At 42.4% G+C, this 20913-nt stretch overlaps 1 protein-coding gene across 10 annotated transcripts in view; it reads right to left on the bottom strand.

Annotated features, from left to right (window-relative positions):
• The window catches only part of LOC121552329 (protein 4.1), an 85627-nt gene that overhangs the window by 58603 nt on the left and 6111 nt on the right, over positions 1 to 20913 (bottom strand). The window contains exon 1 of one of the 10 annotated variants that reach the window (XM_041865152.2): positions 5685 to 5788. The exons of the other annotated variants lie outside the window; for them this stretch is intronic. The gene's annotated coding sequence lies outside the window, so the exon portion shown is untranslated. Of the gene's footprint in view, positions 1 to 5684; positions 5789 to 20913 lie in introns of those variants that run through there. 10 annotated transcript variants of the gene reach the window in all.

The following is a 20913-nucleotide window of genomic DNA, read 5'->3' as shown; positions in this document are numbered from 1 at the left end:
CTTTAACTATTGTCATGTAGTTTGTTAAATATTTTCTATAAAAAACTGATAACACACAGGAGCACATCAAGGTGACTTAGAAAGATGAAGAGGACCAAGAGCATGAGAGGGAGTGTGGTGATGTAGTGTCCACAACTAAAGAATCATTGTGGAATCTGAGAAGACACATATCCCGAAAGCATGATGGTGTACTACGTGCACATAACATAAAGGAGTGTGTCATTGTAGCAAAGTATATACAATTGAAGTCGGAAGTTCACATACACCTTAGCCAAATACATTTAAACTCAGTTTTTCACAATTCCTGACATTTAATCCTAGTAAAAATTCCCTGTTTTAGGTCAGTTATAATCACCACTTTATTTTAAGAACATGAAATGTCAGAATCATAGTAGAGAATGATTTATTTCAGCTTTTATTTATTTCATCACATTCCCAGTGGGTCAGAAGTTTACATACACTCAATTACTATTTGGTAGCGTTGCCTTTAAATTGTTTAACTTCGGTCAAACGTTTCGGGTAGCCTTCCACAAGCTTTCCACAATAAGTTGGGTGAATTTTTGCACATTCCTCCTGACAGAGCTGGTGTAACTGAGTCAGGTTTGTAGGCCTCCTTGTTCGCACACTCTTTTTCAGTTCTGCCCACACATTTTCTATAGGATTGAGGTCAGGGCTTTGTGATGACCACTCCAATACCTTGACTTTGTTGTCCTTAAGCCATTTTGCCACAACTTTGGAAGTATGCTTGGGGTCATTGTCCATTTGGAAGACCCATTTACGACAAAGCTTTAACTTCCTGACTGATGTCTTGAGACATTGCTTCAATATATCCACATAATTTTCCTTCCTCATGATGCCATCTATTTTGTGAAGTGCACCAGGCCCTCCTGCAGCAAAGCACCCCCACAGCATGATGCTGCCACCCCCGTGCTTCACGATTGGGATGTTGTTCTTCGGCGTGCAAGCAACCCCCTTTTTCCACCAAACATAACGATAGTCATTATGGCCAAACAGTTCTATTTTTGTTTCATCAGACCAGAGGACATTTCTCCAAAAAGTACGATCTTTGTCCCCATGTGCAGTTGCAAACCGTAGTCTGGCTTTCTTAATAGTGGTTTTGGAGCAGTGGCTTCATCCTTGCTGAGCGGCCTTTCAGGTTATGTCGATATAGGACTCGTTTTACTGTGGATATAGATACTTTTGTACCCGTTTCCTCCAGCATCTTCACAAGGTCCTTTGCTGTTGTTCTGGGATTGATTTTTGCACTTTTCGCACCAAAGTACGTTCATCTCTAGGAGACAGAACGCGTCTCCTTCCTGAGCGGTATGACGGCTGCGTGGTCCCATGGTGTTTATACTTGCGTACTATTGTTTGTACAGATGAACGTGGTACCTTCAGGCGTTTGGAAATTGCTCCCAATGATGAACCAGACGTGTGGAGGTCTACAATTTTTTTTCTGAGGTCTTGGCTGATTTCTTTTGATTTTCCCATGTCAAGCAAAGAGGCACTGAGTTTGAAGGTAGGCCTTGAAATACATCCACAGGTACACCTCCAATTGCCTGAAATGATGTCAATTAGCATATCAGAAGCTTCTAAAGCCATGAAAAAAGCTGTTTAAAAGGCACAGTCAACTTAGTGTATGTAAACTTCTGACCCACTGGAATTGTGAAACAGTGAATTATAAGTTAAATAATCTGTCTGTAAACAATTGTTGGAAAAATTACTTGTGTCATGCACAAAGTAGATGTCCTAACAGACTTTCCACAAATTTCTTGTTAACAAACTTTAGTTTTGGCATGGTTGAAAAACAAGTTTTAATAACTCCAACCTAAGAGTATGTAAACTTCTGACTAACTATAACTATAAATATATATATATATAAAATACAGTACATGTCAAAAGCTTGGACACACCTACTCACTCAAGGGTTTTTCTTTATTTTTACTATTTTCTACATTGTAGAATAGTGAAGACATCAAAACTATCAAATAACACATATGGAATCATGTAGTAACCAAATAAGTGTTCAACAAATACAAATATATTTTAAATTTCTAAACACCCACCCTTTGCCTTGATGACAGCTTTGCACACTCTTGGCATTCTCTCAACCAGCGTCATGAGGTAGTAACCTGGAAAATTTGAACGTTTCTTCAAGTGCAGTAGCAAAAACCATCTATGATGAAACTGGCTCTCATGAGGACCGCCACAGGAATAGAAGACCCAGAGTTACCTTTGCTGCAGAGGATAAGTTCATTAGAGTTACCAGCCTCAGAAATTGCAGCCCAAATAAATGCTTCACAGAGTTCAAGTAACAGACATCTCAACATCAACTGTTCAGAGGGGACTGTGTGAATCAGGCCTTCATGGTCGAATTGCTGCAAAGAAACCACTACTAAAGGACACCAATAAGAAGAAGAGACCTGCTTGGGCCAAGAAACACAAGCAATGGACATTAGACCGCTGGAAATGTGTCCTTTGGTATGGAGTCCAAATTTGAGATTCTTGGTTACAACCGCTGTGTCTTTGTGAGACGCGGTGTGGGTGAACGGATGATCTCCGCATGTGTAGTTCCCACCGTAAAGCATGGAGGAGGTGGTGTTATGGTGTGGGGGTGCTTTGCTGGTGACACAGTCTGTGATTTATTTACAATTCAAGGCACACTCAACCAGCATGGCTACCACAGCATTCTGCAGCGGTACGCCATCCCATCTGGTTTGGGCTTAGTGGGACTATCATTTGTTTTTCAACAGGACAATGACCCAACACACCTCCTGGATGTGTAAGGGCTATTTTACCAAGAAGGAGAGTGATGGAGTATTACATCAGATGACCTGGCCTCCACAAGCCCCCGACCTCAACCCAATTGAGATGGTTTGGGATGAGTTGGACCGCAGAGTGAAGGAAAAGCAGCCAACCAGTGATAAGCATATGTGGGTACACCTTCAAGACTGTTGGAAAAGCATTCCAGGTGAAGCTGGTTAAGAGAATGCCAAGAGTGTGCAAAGCTGTCATCAAGGCAAAGGGTGGCTATTTGAAGAATCTCAAATATATGTTTTATTAATTTATTTGTTTAACACTTTTTTGGTTACTACATGATTCCATATGTGTTATTTCATAGTTTTGATGTCTTCATTATTATTCTACAATGTAGAAAAGTAAAAATAAAGAAAAACCCTTGAATTAATAGGTGTCCAAACTTTTGACTCTGTGTGTGTGTGTGTGTGTGTGTGTGTGTGTGTGTGTGTGTGTGTGTGTATATATATATAAAAATCTGATCTCTTAAAAGTTCCGTTCCATTATCTATACAATCGGCTATCATTGATTTTGGCCCAATAGGACTGACATATTAGCTCTTTCAAGGAGCTTTCTGTTTTGATATGGTTATTTTGCATAAAAACGTTTAGGCCTACCTATAGAGAAAAACTAAAACAACAACTGCATCCCTACCCAGCCTGGCAAGAGTGGCCCGAAGGGTGTTTAGCATCCCCAGCGGCTCTGCAAGAACGGAGAGGGTATACTCCGCTGCTGGCCTGCTCTCCAGGCACCATCGCATGAGCCTGAAGACAGACTCTGGCCAGACTAGTGTTTCTTAAAGTGAATTCAAAAAGGCACTAATAAGGCTTTTGTTTCATTAAATTTGTATTTGGTTCTAAGTAAGTCACAGCCTATATGTGCAATTTATAGACTATAATGATTTAATACAACAAAATGTTGATTAAATGCTGAGCACTTAAAAGGGATAATCCACCCCAAACCACAAATTCCTATGATTAACAGTGTTAAATACGTGAAGAAGAAAAAAATTGTTAACAAATCTTTCATTTTGTTGTTATAACAAGGTTGGTAGAAACGTTTTGGGAAATCTGTTGCAGCTCAAGTCTACTACAAAACCCACAATGCAATGCTAGGTAGCTAGCTAGAAAACATAGGTACACACAACAATACCAAAGTCAATATCTGCATGTGAACAAACTGCACTATCAATTTAGGAGTCTATTTCACAGAGTTCAACTTTCAGTTCGTCTCTGCCCAGAGTGAGACCAGTGTACATTTATTTCCCACAGAGATACTTTTGAGGAGATGGGAAACTCCATTAGAATCGTATTATGTACGTTGCGTACGTTGCCCATGCGTCGTCAATGGGCCACGCGCTGCATTGTGGGCTATTCTGGGACAAGGAGTGCTCTCCTTCAAGGAGTGAATGGGAATTAATTGGGCGCTAGCTCAAAAACTGAATGTTAGCATGAATGTCATTAACAATTAGAACAACATTGCAAATATTTTCCAAGATGTGAGATAATTAACTTGTTCTCTGTAATATTGCATAGCTTTGGAATTGGGACATTGCGTACTAGAGGAAATTAGGCAGGTTTCTTGAATCATACCCTGACTTTGAGAAGGGATAACGTGACGATTAGTTTAGCAACAGCGTGACGCAGCATGACAATGTGAATGCAATGAGTTCGCAGTCAGTTGGGTGGGGAGTTTCTCCATTCATTGCCCAATGGGATTCCCATCTCCTATTTTCAGTAATATCTGTTTCCCACAGACACACATTGCGACATCGTACTTGAAGGAGAAACGGAGTTGAATAATTTAGTACACTGTTTAGGTTGAGCACATCTAAGCAATATATATATACACGTTGTCATGACAATATAAAACGGATGGATGTGTTCTAGACAAGTATGCCCATACCATCTATTGGTTGATTTGTCGATCTGGAGTGCAGGTCATTGTTGTAAAAGCGTTATTAAAATGTGATTACCTATCGTCAGTGACGATAATTATGTAGCTATGACGCGTTCCTACACAATTTCCTGATTTTCACAGACACCACTTAGAAGTTAAATCATGGGGAAACGTTTTATTTTACCCACTGATAGAACATAGGCGTTCACCAAATTGACAGGAGTTAAGATTGGTATTTCTGGGAGTGGCTTATTTGTTTTAATGTTCCTGCCAGCCTAGTGTGTTGCACTCGCAAATGCTTCACAATGTATTTATTTGTAAGCTAGAGCCTTGAAATAATAGGCTAATAATATATCCTAAATAATTACTTTTCCTTCCTTCTTAGGCTACCCGTCTGGCTCCTGACCTATTCAGTAGGGGTGTAACGGTTCACCAAACCCACAGTTCCGTACGTATTGCGGGTTTGGGGTCACGGTTCAGTTACAGTACAGCGGAAAAATGAAACTCCAACATTTACTGTAGTTACTTGTTGTTTATTTGGCAAAATACGCAAAAAGCACCCTATTTGTGGCCCAAGTCCACCATCCAGTCCACCATTCACAATGTTCCTGGCATTGTCTGTTGTGACAGGGATTGTCACAGTAGAGGTCTAAAAAGTTGGACCCGTTCCAAAATGGACCTGGGGCTTCCCCACCCAGACAAATACATTTTTTTAAATAGAGACCCGTTCCGAACGGCCAAGGAGGGAGGGAGGGAGAGGAAGCAACCAACCGAGCCGACTTGCGCTAGTAGACTAACTTCTAGCTTGTCATAGCTAGGTTATTTATCATCCAATATGATTACGTAGTACCTGTCTTGACTGCATCAAACCGAGAGAAGCTAGTTGGCTAAGATTGCTAGCTAGCCAGTTAGCTAGGCTAATTGAGTCTGCATGCACTTCCTTCAGTTACAAATAACACCTCCATTCAGATTATTAAATAGCAGCCTACCTGTTGACCCTTGTCAATTCCTTCAATTCCATCTTCCATTGATTAGATAATCTCCTAACTTTGCCACACGGAGGCTCTATGACTGTATTAGCGCTTTGGTGACTTGTGATTGGCCGACAACAACAAGCTACACGCTTGCCACTGCATATGCTATCCTCGTTGAGCAGTGGCGAACATACTACACTGAACAATATAAACGCAACATGTCAAGTGTTGGTCCCATGTTTCATGAGCTGAAATAAAAGATCCCAGAAATGTTCCATACAAACAAAACGCTTATTTCTCTCAAATGTAGTGGACAAATTTGTTTACATCCCTGTTAGTGAGCATTTCTCCTTTGCCAAGATAATCCATCCACCTGAGAGGTATGGCATATCAAGAAGCTGATTACACAGCATGATCATTACACAGGTGCACCTTGTGCTGGGGACAATAAAAGGCCACTCTAAAATGTGCTGTTTTGTCACAACACCGCAGATGTCTCAAGTTGAGGGAGCGTGCAATTGGCATGCTGACTGCAGGAATGTCTACCAGAGCTGTTTACAGAAAATGTAATGTTCATTTCTCTACCATAAGCCGCCTCAGTTGTTTTAGAGAATTTGACAGTACGTCCAACCGGCCTCACAACTGTAGTCCACATGTATGGCGTCGTGTGGGCGAGTGGTTTGCTGATGTCAATGTTGTGAACAAAGTGCCACATGGTGGCAGTGGGGTTATGGTATGGGCAGGCATAAGCTACGGACAATGAACACAATTGCATTTTATTGTTAGCAATTTGAATGCACAGAGATACCGTGACGAGATGCTGAGGCCCATTGTCATGCCATTCATCCGCCGTCATCACCTCATGTTTCAGTATGATAATGCACGGCCCCATGTCGCAAGGATCTGTACACAATTCAAGGAGGCTGCAAAGTTTTTTTTAAACTGTATTTGTGACCAACAGATGCATATCTATATTCCCAGGCATGCGAAATCCATTAAGTAGGTAGGGCCTAATGAATTTATTTTTTAAAAAATACAGATTTCCTTATATGAACTGTAACTCAGTAAAATCTATGAAATTGTTGCATTTATATTTTTCTTCAGTATAACTCTTGGTCCATCCCTGTTGTAATCGACTGTGACGCCAAAATGTTCATAGAACTGGAGATATAAATGATGCAGGATCCTCCAATTTTGGTTAATCGATCCCACCGAAAAAATAGGTGTTGGTTAAAATGGTGCTTGAGCGATTAACGGGATTTCTGACCGCTCAACTCTGCTCACATACACTGGTTCTGACACTGCTGAGAAACTCCACAACATGGGGAAATTTTAAGTGTGCAGTGCCTCAGACTCCGTGGTGTAGAACAAATTGCTCTAATTAAAGTGTTGATGTTAAATGAGAAAATCATGTTATGAGATGCTGGAACAATTTTACTTGGATATTTAGGCAGAAGATTTGTTGGTCAATACCAGTAAACTCAAATATCTTCACTTATGAGGTTGCGAATTTAGAGTTTATCAAGACCTAGTAGCTTTATCCCATGTGTTAAAACCCACTTGTATGCGTACTGAGCCACCTACACCTAACGTAACCTCAATTCCTATTCTCTCTCATCTCGACATCCTTGTTTGCATAGTAATCTCCTTTGTGGTCTATGAAGTCCTCCGATAGTCACCATCCATCCCTGAGGCAGTGACTGCGAGACCAACGTAGTCTCCTCTACAATGACCTGCTGCCTGTGAGTGCACAACAATCCCGTGATCAATCACTGTCAGCCGCTGGGCTACTGTGCCCCACTGTTACACCAACAGCCCAGCACTAACAATCTCCCTCACACACACTCACCACACACTACAACAGCCCTTCTGTCTGGCTCTCACAGGGCCTGGTTGAGCACTGAAGGACTAAGTGGTAAGCCATTTATGGTGGCTTGAAGGGAAAGATAATATAGAGATAGGAGTCTTAGAGTTAACTTGTGTTTCTTTTAACTGAGAATCCATGAGTCACTGGTTTAGATAGTGTCTTTGAAGGAGAGATTTAGGCCCCTAGATTAACTCCTCTCATTCCCATCAGTTACATGATCTAAATTGCATTCAGTTCATCTCCAGCCACACACACACACAGGCAGCTAACCATGCTTCTTTACCTGCTTTGGACACCAGAGAATGCTGCAGCTAGTTAACAGTAAAAATGAAGGGCATCAAATGTGGCTCTAGGATTTGCAAGTGAAAGCAGTTTGTTGATGACGGGATGATCTTTATCATGTCACAAACTGTACAGAGACAATAGGGTTTACTGTTGGTTCAGGCTAATATTAGTCGGATCTACATATTACATCAGAGAGAAAGGTAAAATAGACAGTAGTAAGTACACATGAGCTAGAGCCTATCCCATGACATGAGCACACAACCAAGGGAGCCAAGGGGGTAAAGCACAGAAACGCCAAGTTCAGACTTGATAATGCTGATATCAAGACCGACTTAGACACATGCCAAATATAGCATTGTGAGAGTCCTATTTTTCCTCGCGTCCTCAACTGTTCTTCTTCCCAGAGATAAAAATAAGCTCTTGGCTGCAGCACTGCAGACTTTGCTGTGGCGAGGGGCAGAAATCCAGAATCAGGGCATATCACTTAACCCCCGTCCAGAGCGCTAGCTTCAGCCTCAGTCCCAGCTTCAACCCCTGCTCCAGCCAGGGCTGGATTTCGTCAGCCTGCTCTGGGAGCCCACACCAAACGCTCCAGAAGGATTGCAAAACAGATTCATATTGAGCCCTTCTTCATGATGTGCTTAGCTTGAATGATAACTTTTTTTGTGGAATCTCATGTAAAAGAATCTGGGCAGGAAAACTAAAAGTTTTATAATGAGCCTGTCAAAATTCCTAGCATTTTCTGTAAACTGACAAAGATGCTGCCAAAAGATTTAGGCTCAAATTCCATCAGACATCAGATTTTTACATTCCTCTGATATTGATGACACAGAAAACAACACTACATACAGTACAGAGGCATTATCATACAGCTTAATCAAACCCAGAATAACACCCATTTAATCCAGACAGCTGTTGAGTCTGGTGGAGTTGTTATTGTGGATTAAAGTCTGGGGAATGACGGACTGGTGATGTCATGTCTTTTATTCCGTGGGCCCAGCCCTGGAATGGACCTCCTGAGGGAACACATCTGGGTTCTAGAGCACTGACCACGTTCCGCCCCGGAGTCCCACCCACCCACAACAGACTGGATTCTGGAGCCAGAGGTTCAAATGTTATTTGTCACATGCGCCGAATACAACAGGTGTAGACCTTACAGTGAAATGCAAACTTTCAAGCCCTTAACCAACAATGCAGTTTTAAGAAAGAATACGTTATTATTTTTTTTTTTACAAATACAAGTAACAAATCATTAAAGAGCAGCTGTAAAATAACAATAGTAAAATAACAATAGCGAGGCTATATACAGGGGGCACCGTCTGTCACACAACCTTGGATCGAACCCGGGTCTGTAGTGCCACCTCAAGCACTGCGATGCAGTGCCTTAGACCGCTGCGAGCAGTGTGTCAAGAAACAGTGCGGCTTGGCAGGGTCGTGTTTCGGAGGACACATGGCTCTCGACCTTCGGCTCTCCCAACACAACACATTACTGAGAACTACTCTCCATACTTTCAAGCATATTTGGTGGCTGCATCATGTTATGGGTATGCTTATGATCATTACGGACTGGCCTCCTGAATGGCGCAGCGGTCTAAGGCACTGCATCGCAATGCTTGAGGCGGCACTACAGACCCGGGTTCGATCCAAGGTTATGTGACAGCTGGCCGTGACAGGGAGACCCAGTCGGCGGCGCACAATTGGCCCAGCATTGTCCGGGTTAGGGGAGGGTTTGGCTGGCCGGGATGTCCTTGTCCCATCGCGCTCTAGCGACTCGTTGTGGTGAGCCGGGCGCTTGCAAGATGACTTCGGTCGCCAGTTGTACGACGTTTCCTCCAACACATTGGTGCGGCTGGCTTCCGGGTTAAGCGAGCAGTGTGTAAGAAGCAGTGCGGCTTGGCAGGGTCATGTTTCAGAGGACGCATGGCTCTCGATCTTCGCCTCTCCCGAGTCCGTACGGGAGTTGCAGCAATGGGACATGGTAGTTAGTCTTAACACAAGGCCAAACCTACACTGGAGTTGCTTACCAAGAAGACAGTGAATGTTCCTGAGTGGCTGAGTTACAGTTTTGACTTAAATCTACTTGAAAATCTATGGCAAGACCTGAATATGCTTATCTAGCAATGATCAACAACCCATTTGAAATAGCTTGAAGAATTTTGAAAATAATAAAATGGGCAAATGTTGTACAATCCAGGTGTGGAACGTTAAATCACTGCCAAGGGTTCTTCTACAAGGTATTAACTAAGAGGTGTGAATACTTAGGCAAATTAAATATTTCTGTATTTCATTTTTAATAAAGTTGAAAATAATTTTTACGTTTTCACTGTCATGAAATCAATAAAATTGTTGCATGTTGCGTTTACATTTTACATTGATAGAAGACACAATCTGCAATATTAAAGCTGATCTAGCCCACTTAACTTTTCTACTATGGGGGTATTTCTAAAAACCTGTTTTCGCTTTGTCATTACGGGGTATTATGTGTAGATTGAGGAAGATTTTTTATTTTATTTTATCCATTTTAGAATAAGGCTGTAAGGTAACAAAATTTGGAAAAAGTCAAGGGGTCTGAAAACTTTACGAATGCACTGTATGTCTGCTACAAAAGGACAAGAGAGAGCCATGAGAAAAGTTTTGATCAGTCATGGAAATAAAATTGTCTCCCTATTTTTAAAAAGAAGAATGGAGAATGAGCTATGAAGGAAAAATACTGGAGTTTTAGTGCAGGTAATGCCAACTAGCACTACTACTACAGTAATGATATGAATCATTTAAAAATCAGGTGTTTAGACTTGTTCTTGGCTCTGATGACAGTAAATCACCAAACTGAAAATGTTCCCATGATCTGTTTTACTATACACTTAGCTCTTCACCAGCAGTCTTTGCGGGACATCCCTGTTTTTGGCATGACACAAAGTAAGCATTCATAACACTCAGTGTGTGACTGTATGAGAGAGAGGAGACAGGACAGCAGCAGAGCAGCAGCCTGTTCCGCCAGGCCAGCTCTGCCATAGTCGTGATAGTTAGGGGCCATGTTTGTTTTCCAGAGAAGGAGCCATCAGCACCTCCTGCAATCTGCCCTAAACAGCCCCGTGACCTTTGCCCCCGCAGAGCAGGCCCGGGGTAACAGGAAGTCTGACGTGGTGACACACTCCATCCTTCCCATTCAGGCCTGGCTGTTTCCTCAGTCTCCTCCACTAATCCCCATCCCTTTATCTCTCCCTCTCCAGCATGAACACAAGGGCCTTTTTGTCTCACTAAAGGGTATGGAAACCAGAACTATGCAGTTTACAAAAGAACATCCTCACGGTGTGATTTACTTTGATTTCTTTTATCATGGCTTATGGGGAGTCCAAGCTGTGTTAACCTTTTGAAGGAAATTCAAAGCTTTATCTTTTGACACGCAAACTCACATTTCCACACTACACAAACTGAAATCCTTCAGCAGCTTAATCAAGTTCCTTACAAGAATCAATCCAGCTAAATCTGTGGGCAAATGAGAGCAGTCAAGAACTTCCTTCTATTTCTCTTTAGCTGGGGCTAAGAAAGATAGCGGTCCAAAAGAGATGATTAGGGGCAATAGCCTCCTCGGTTTACTAAAGCGATCTCCTAATAGTGGATTAAAGATCTTGAGGATCCCTCCGTTTGGCACAGGCTACTTGTAGCAGTGGAGGATACAACAAGGGGTTCTGAACACGGCTCCAATTAGTATTCCACAGTGGGGACGGACACATTTCAGCCAGCAAGAGAGGACCCTCGGAAGGATAAAGTCTTTGCGGTGATCATCACTGGCATCACCCTACGGAAGTGGAAATCAGTGGCGCAGACATTTTCCTGATGGGAAAAGTGGGAAGCGACACAGGGCATTCATGATTTTCCAGTAAATAGAGGGGCTGCACTGCCTACACATCTTGTTTATACAGTATCATGTTCAAATCAATTTGAGATACATTTGGACATGATGTAGTCCCCTGTAGCTCAGTTGGTAGAGCATGGCGCTTGCAACGCCAGGGTTGTGGGTTCGTTTCCCACGGGGTGCCTGTATGAAAATGTATGCACTCACTAACTGTAAGTCGCTCTGGATAAGAGCGTCTGCTAAATGACTCAAATGTAAATGTAATACAGCTTGGGGTTTTATCACTGCTCCACCATGTAGGCTACACCAACATATAGGGGCATGACCAACAGCCTCCACTTCTGGGAAGGCTGGAAATCTTCTATATTCGCTGAGCTTGTCTGATGCTTTAAGCACACAGTTTGATTAAATAATTAAAGACAAACAAATGACTAGAGGGAGTCCGACCAGCAATTTATTTGATTGTGCCAGGCCGGGCTCAGACTTACTGCGCAAAACAAAAAGACAGCGAGTGACTGACTAGCACCAGCTCTGTCTCCCTCTCCTCCCTGCTGCAGCGACCACCACAGAACATCAAAGTGTTTATCGCGCTGTCCGTGTTGCTGAAGACAAACATGATTACTGAAAAGTACTGTTACCGAAATCCCTCATTTGTTTAGGAAAAACATTCCCTATTCCCTCAACCCTTGCTGTCTTTACGTGACACATGTATGCATTGCATGCATGTGACCAAAGACCTATTCGCACTGGACTAGTATTACGAGATAACATTTGTTATGTAATTATTACACCAGAATGTCCGTTATTCCAGGAGACGATTCGGACGGGTTTTGTTTTTTTCGAAACTGCCCCCTGTAATTCATTCTTTTTTCCCCAATAAATTGACAGTTATGAGGGTAGTCTGGAGGTTTTTAAAAGCCATATCTCAGACTAGCCAATAAAAATAAAAGATTAACATGGGCAGTCTGAGATATGGCTTTTTCTTTGCAACTCTGCCTAGAAGGTCAGCATCCCGGTGTCGCCTTTTCACTGTTGACGTTGAGACTGGTGTTTTGCGGGTACTATTTAATGAAGCTGCCAGTTGAGGACCTGTGAGGCGTATGATTCTCAATATAGACACTAATGTATTTGTCCTGTTGCTCAGTTGTGCACCGGGGCCTCCCACTCCTCTTTCTATTCTGGTTAGAGCCCGTTTACGCTGTTCTGTGAAGGGAGTAGTACACAGCGTTGTACGAGATCTTCAGTTTCTTGGCAATTTCTCGCATGGAATAGCCTTCATTTCTCAGAAAAAGAATAGACTGACGAGTTTCAGAAGAAAGTTATTTGTATCTGGCCATTTTGAGCCTGTAATCGAACCCACAATTGCTGATACTCCAGATATTCAACTAGTGTCAAGAAGGCCAGTTTTATTGCTTCTTTAAATCAGCACAACAGTTTTCAGCTGTGCTAACGTAATTGCAAAAGGGTTTTCTAATGATCAATTAGCCTTTTAAAATGATAAACTTAGCAAACACAACGTGCCATTGGAACACAGGACTGATGGTTGCTGATAATGGGGCTCTGTACGCCTATGTAGATATTCCTATTTTTATATCAGTCTTTTCCAGCTACAATAGCCATTTACAACATTAACAATGTCTACACTGTATTTCTGATCAATTTGATGTAATTTTAAAAATGGACAAGAAAAATTGCTTTTCTTTCAAAAACAAGGACATTTCTAAGTGACCCCAAACTTTTGAACGGTAGTGTATAGGCGTTTCATTCTACAGCATGCATGATTCATATAATTGGTTTGGGACTTTATAGGTCCCACATCATTACACACACAAATTATACAGGCACACAGATGTATATAGTGACTAACATATGATTCAATAGGTTTTAAATCTTCTTTCCATAGCCCCTATTCAGTCAAATTATATTATCAAAAAGTAGCTGTTCCCATTTATATTCCTAATACCCCATCCCTACTGTTTTACTAGGTCTAGCCATGTGTGCTCTCCCTTGCGGACACCTCCCTGACAACTTTTTCTGAGTCAAAGCAGAACCTGTTTAGGGGATTAAGAGCCATGTCCGTAGACACTTGTAACCGGACTCCCTCTGCTATATACATATGCTACTTAGGTAATACAATAGGGAGGCCTAACTTCACTTATCCATTGTTATCTGGTTTTCATAACCTATTTAAACTGGTCTTTCTAGCAGACTGGAACCTCTAGGGTCTTCATCATCACTAATGTAATATGGAACAGGATACACAGTGAGGGAAAAAAGTATTTGATCCCCTGCTGATTTTGTACGTTTGCCCACTGACAAAGAAATGATCAGTCTATAATTTTAAATGGTAGGTTTATTTGAACAGTGAGAGACAGAATAACAACAAAAAAATCCAGAAAAACGCATGTCAAAAATGTTATAAATTGATTTGCATTTTAATGAGGGAAATAAGTATTTGACCCACTCTCAATCAGAAAGATTTCTGGCTCCCAGGTGTCTTTTATACAGGTAATGAGCTGAGATTAGGAGCACACTCTTAAAGGGAGTGCCCCTAATCTCAGCTTGTTATCTGTATAAAAGACACCTGTCCACAGAAGCAATCAATCAATCAGATTCCAAACTCTCCACCATGGACAAGACCAAAGAGCTCTCCAAGGATGTCAGGGACAAGATTGTAGACCTACACAAGGCTGGAATGGGCTACAAGACCATCGCCAAGCAGCTTGGTGAGAAGGTAACAACAGTTGGTGCGATTATTCGCAAATGGAAGAAACACAAAATAACTGTCAATCTCCCTCGGCCTGGGGCTCCATGCAAGATCTCACCTTATGGAGTTGCAATGATCATGAGAACGGTGAGGAATCAGCCCAGAACTACACGGGAGGATCTTGTCAATGATCTCAAGGCAGCTGGGACCATCCATAGTCACCAAGAAAACAATTGGTAACACTACGCCATGAAGGACTGAAATCCTGCAGCGCCCGCAAGGTCCCCCTGCTCAAGAAAGCACATATACACGCCCTTTTAAGGTTTGTCAATGAACATCTGAATGATTCAGAGGATAACTGGGTGAAAGTGTTGTGGTCAGATCAGACCAAAATGGAGCTCTTTGGCATCAACTCAACTCGCCGTGTTTGGAAGAGGAGGAATGCTGCCTATGACCCCAAGAACACCATCCCCACCGTCAAACATGGAGGTGGAAACGTTATGCTTTGGGGGTGTTTTTCTGATAAGGGGACAGAATAACTTCACCGCATCAAAGGGACGATGGACAGGGCCATGTACCGTCAACTCTTGGGTGAGAACCTCCTTCCCTCAGCCAGGGCATTGAAAATGGGTTGTGGATGGGTATTCCAGCATGACAATGACCCAAAACACACGGCCAAGGCAACAAAGGAGTGGCTCAAGAAGACGCACATTAAGGTCCTGGAGTGGCCTAGCCAGTCTCCAGACCTTAATCCCATAGAAAATCTGTGCAGGGAGCTGAAGGTTCGAGTTGCCAAACGTCAGCCTCGAAATCTTAATGACTTGGAGAAGATCTGCAAAGAGGAGTGGGACAAAATCCCTCCTGAGATGTGTGCAAACCTGTTGGCCAACTACAAGAAACGTCTGACCTCCGTGATTGCCAACAAGGGTTTTGCCACCAAGTACTAAGTCATGTTTTGCAGAGGGGTCAAATACTTATTTCCCTCATTAAAATGCAAAATAACATTTTTGACATGCGTTTTTCTTGATTCTTTTGTTGTTCTTTTGTCTCTCACTGTTCAAATAAACCTACCATTAAAATTATAGACTGATAATTTCTTTGTCAGTGGGCAAATGTACAAAATCAGCAGGGGATCAAATACTTTTTTCCCCCTCACTGTAAGTCTGGGAGATTGATATCGCCTACTCCTGTTCCCTTCAGCTGTTGCTGGTCCTTGTAGTCATGACAAGCCCATCCTCCTCCTGCCACTAACCGATATAGACATTCTGGGTTTTCATAAGGGCAGTCAAGTGGTCCTCCTTTGATGTTGCAGGGCTTCCCACTAGCATTTGCATAATGTCCTGGTTTCCCTGGGACTGGGATCACCTCTGTCAAGTTCTTGCCACATTCGGTTCTGTTCCTTACAGTCATTTTTCTCACAGTCATTTCTTTTATCGTGGCTTCGATCAGGCGTGATTTCACCATAGGCAGTATGCAGCAAAAGACCATTCCCATTACCACCAGTGTTACGCCTATCATTATGATTGCCATATTTGCAAACACTTTCCCAGAGTTAAGTCCAGCCAGTCCCAGGTGTCAGCATCATGCCCAGCATTGTCCTTAACTGTCTAAGTCCTTTAAGTTTATTCATAGCATCAGCAAAGGATCCTTCTCGTCTTTTTCACTGCTGGTGTGCTAATACTGGTGGGAGGCTCTTCTCTCTGCTCCGGCCTCCAGTGCTCGTTACTGGATCCAGTCAAAGGCAGAGAAGTAAATCGTGGGGAAGTCTGGGGGTTCTGGAGGTCTGGAAGGTCTTGGGGGTTTGGAAGGTCTGTCCCTCGACTAAGGGAATCAACCAGAGCATGTAACTCATCAACAGCATTCCCGCTGCCACCTCCCTCCACCCTTTGATTTTGGCTGTCTTCAGCAGGGAGTGGGGATTCTGTTTTGAGTTTCCATCCCCTCTCCTTCTGTTCCTGTTGCCTCTTCTTCCCTATCGGATGTTTCAGCATCCTCAGTTTCCTCATCTCCAAGTCGCCGTTCCCTTTGTGGTACTCTGGTGCAATGGTTTAGGTGGTACCAAGTCGTGCTTCCCTCTATCTGTACAGCTGTTGGTGTGGCCTGGGTGACGGTGTAGGGCCCCTCTTCTCTTGGCTCGTTCCACTTTCTCCGGAAGACCCTGACGTAGATCTTGTCCCCTGGTTCCACTGCTCGTGGTGGGTCCACCTCTGGTTCTGGAACCCTGCTTTTCTCCTGTTGATAGATACAGTTGAAGTCGGAAGTTTACATTCATTTAGGTTGGAGTCATTAAAACTCGTTTTGCAACCACTCCACAAATGTCTTGTTAACAAACTATAGTTTTGGCAAGTCAGTTAGGACATCTACTTTGTGCATGACACAAGTACTCTTTCAAACAATTGTTTACAGACAGATTATTTCACTTATAATTCACTGTATCACAATTCAAGTGGATCAGAAGTTTACATACACTAAGTTGACTGTGCCTTTAAACAGCTTGGAAAATTCCAGAAAATGTCATGGCTTTAGAAGCTTCTGATAGGCTAATTGACATCATTTGAGTCAATTGGAGGTGTACCTGTGGATGTATTTCAAGGCCTACCTTCAAACTCAGTGCCTCTTTGCTTGACATCATGGGAAAATCAAAAGAAATCAGCCAAGACCTCAGAAAAAAAATCGTAGATCTCCACAAGTCTCGTTCATCCTTGGGAGCAAATTCCAAATGCCTGAACGTACCACGTTCATCTGTACAAACAGTAGTACGCAAGTATAAACACCATGGGACCACGCAGCCATCATACAGCTCAGGAAGGAGACGCGTTCTGTCTCCTAGAGATGAACTTACTTTGGTGCGAAAAGTGCAAATCAATCCCAGAACAACAGCAAAAGGACCTTGTGAAGATGCTGGAGGAAACAGGTACAAAAGTATCTATATTCACAGTAAAACGAGTCCTATATCGACATAACCGGAAAGGCCGCTCAGCAAGGAAGAAGCCACTGCTCCAAAACTGCCATAAAAAGCCAGACTACGGTTTGCAACTGCACATGGGGACAAAGATGGTACTTTTTTTTAGAAATATCCTCTGGTCTGATTAAACTAAAATAGAACTGTTTGGCCATAATGACCATCGTTATGTTTGGAGGAAAAAGGGGGGCCTTGCAAGCCGAAGAACACCATCCCAACCGTGAAGAACGGGGGTGGCAGCATCATGCTGTGGGGGTGCTTTGCTGCAGGAGGGACTGGTGCACTTCACAAAATAGATGGCATCATGAGGAAGGAAAATTATGTGGATATATTGAAGCAACATCTCTAGACATCAGTCAGGAAGTTAAAGCTTGGTCGCAAATGGGTCTTCCAAATGAACAATGACCCCAAGCATACTTCCAAAGTTGTGGCAAAATGGCATAAGGACAACAAAGTCAAGGTATTGGAGTGGCCATCACAAAGCCCTGACCTCAATCCTATAGAACATGTGTGGGGGCAGAACTGAAAAGGCGTGTGCGAGCAAGGAGTCCTACAAACCTGACTCAGTTACACCAGCTGTCTGTAACTTCATGTATAGCACTTAGTTGTCTAATGTACTCTTTTAGCTCCATTTCTAATTGCCCTAGAGGTGGGCCGCCATATGGTCCTCTAAAGGACGGGTACCGGCATAGGTCAACCCGTAAGCATTTCATGTGGTGTTAGGTGCGTTATTCTGTTAGCATGCATGCGATAACTCATTAGTGCCTTAGGTAGGGCATCTACCCAGTTCAATTTCGCGCTGGCACATATTTTACAAATGTTTGCTTTTATAGTCCAATTTACTCTTTCTACCATTCCCTGAGACTGGGGATGATATACACAGCCCAGTCTTTGTTTTATGCGCAGCAGTTGCATCACTAGTTTTACCATTCTCTGAACTGATCTCTGTCGGAATTCCAAATCATGGCATTACTTCTCATCAATTGTTATTACTGTTCCTGACCCATGGTCCTTGGACGGGACTGCTTCCACCCATCTGCTGAATATATTACTACTAACATGTATCTTTTACTATTAACTGGTCTTATCATATCCACAGTCTATTACTAGGTGCTTAAATGGTCCTTCTGGTACTGGGATGTGTCCTATTGTTGTCGTTATTCCTTTCCTAATATTATTTTGTGCACGCTTCACACTCTGCTAGCCTTGTGTCTACAGTTGCTTGCATGTATGTATGGAGACCAAAAACCTTGTTTTTATTTTATTTTTCTTATTACTTCCCCCTTGCGCAATGGTCAAAACCATGCGCATTTGCTATAAGTAAGTTCAATAAGGTGGTGGGAGCCACAATTTGTCCATCATGTGATCTCCATCATTTATGTATGTCTTCGTAGCCCCTCTTTTCTCCCACATGGTGTGCTCATATAATCCAGCTCTGTCTTGTATTTTGATTATATCATCTATTTCCGGGGCTGCTTCTATTAGAATGAGTGGGGTTTGGATTGCCACCTTGCATTTGAATGCTATTTTTGCTGCTTCATCTGCCGCATTATTTCCTCTGGTAACATAATCATTCCCTTTCTTGTGTGATTGAAATTTAACAATTGCTATTCGTTTTGGCAACAGTAGCGCGTTCATTAGTTCTTGCATTTGTTCAAAGTGCAAAATTGGGCTACCATCTGTCTTTCTAAATCCCCTTTGATTCCATACTGCTCAAAATAGGTGGCATACCCTGTGTGCATATGCTGAATCTGTATAAATCTTTACTTCTTTATCTTTCCCTTTGTTGCATGCTGCCGTTAGTGCTTTTAGTTCTGCTAGTTGAGCAGAGCATGGTTGGTCACAACATTCACTGTCTATGGTGTAAAATTGGTTATCTACTCCTTTCCTTACTATTGCATAACCAGCATGATTGCATTCATAATCCCTGAAACAGGATCCATCCATAAACAATTCTTCTGTAGCTCCCAAAATCGGAATTGACATTAAATCTGGTCGTAATTTGGTAAATGTCAGGGATTCTGCTATACAATCGTGTGGGTCTCCTTCTGTTTCTATTGGGATTCTTTCTGCCGGGTTAACTATAGTACACCGTTTTATGGTTATGTCTGGATAGGTTAACAGCGTCAGATGTTCGAATAGCCTGGCATTGGTCAGCACAAAACTTGCCTTGTTCGATTAATTCAGTTATTTTATGATGAGTATAGATTACCACCGGGTATCCCATTGTAATCGTAGATGCTATATCATATGCATATTGTACAGCTGCCAACCCTTGGTAGCATGGTGGGTAACCCTGTGCTACTGAATCTAATTTGGTACTATAAAAAGCTATTGGCTGCCTTCGCCACCCTACATGTCTCTTGTATTAGTACTGTGGTTGCAAATCCCTGACAACGGTTGGCTGCATATAAAAATAAAGGTTCCGTATAGTCTGGAGTCTCTAATGCTGGGACCATTTGCATTTCTTGTTTAATTGTTTCTAATGCATCACCATTCCATTTTATCCTTGCCCTCAACTCTTATTCCCTCTTAAAAAAGGGGCTGTTTTTCTGCATAGGCTTCTACCCAATCCAAACTAAATTCTGTCGTTCCTAGAAACGTCACCATTTGTCCCACTGTCTGCGGTATTGAGGCTTTACTTAACCCTTCCAGTTGTGAGGGCGCTATTGCTTTAGTCTGTTGGGCTATAGTTCTTCCCAGGTATTCCGCCTGTGATTGGCAATACTGAAGTTTTTTCTGCAATACTTAATCCTTCTGCTAGTTTTTTCAGTATCCTGATGACACTGTTCTATCGTGGTTGCACATACCAGTAGGTCGTCCACATACTGTATCAGTGTTCCTTCCAGTGTTAGATCTTCTAGATCAGCTCGCAATACCTGATTAAATAAATGAGGCTAGTGCTTAAATCACTGGAATTCGTGTATACGTATATTGCTGATTTTTGTATGTAAACGCAAATAAATGCCTACTTTCTTCTGCTAGGGGCACACTAAAAAATGCCCCACATAAGTCTATTACTGAAAACAAATATTCCACCAGATGCCAAATGGTTAAGTGTGTGTGGATTTGGTACCTCTGATTGGTAGTCCTGCACGACCTCATTAACCGCTCTCAGGTCGTGGACAAGCCTCCATTTCTGTTTGTCTGCTTTAAGTACTGGTAGTAGTGGTGTATTACAGTCACTCTGGGTCTCAACCAGTACTCCTGCCTCGATCAGTCCCTTTATTGTAGCCTGAATTCCTGATTCCAGTTTCATCTGATATTGGTGTTTCCACTGAGGTTTTTTTTATTTGCTTTTACTTTAATGCAAATCGGATTGGCTGATGTTACCCAAGCCCACATCCGTGTCATGCTTTGACGATACTTGTTCTGGGATCATACTTTCCATTTCTCTCTTTAGCTTTTCCTGCTTTGTCTCTTCCTTGACTACCTGCATTTGTTTCTCTTCGGTTACTTCCACTTGTGGTTCCCCCATCATTTCTGCAAAGCAGAGGACTTTTATCAGGTTGTCAGCAGACTGGAAAATCTATGGATTTTCTGTATTTTCCCATTGTACTCTCAGCC

The sequence above is a fragment of the Coregonus clupeaformis genome, chromosome 36 (genome assembly GCF_020615455.1).
Source record: "Coregonus clupeaformis isolate EN_2021a chromosome 36, ASM2061545v1, whole genome shotgun sequence".
Taxonomy (NCBI): domain Eukaryota; kingdom Metazoa; phylum Chordata; class Actinopteri; order Salmoniformes; family Salmonidae; genus Coregonus; species Coregonus clupeaformis.
The sequence above is the reverse complement of the archived record's forward strand: the minus strand, read 5'-3'. Positions and strand labels throughout refer to the sequence as shown.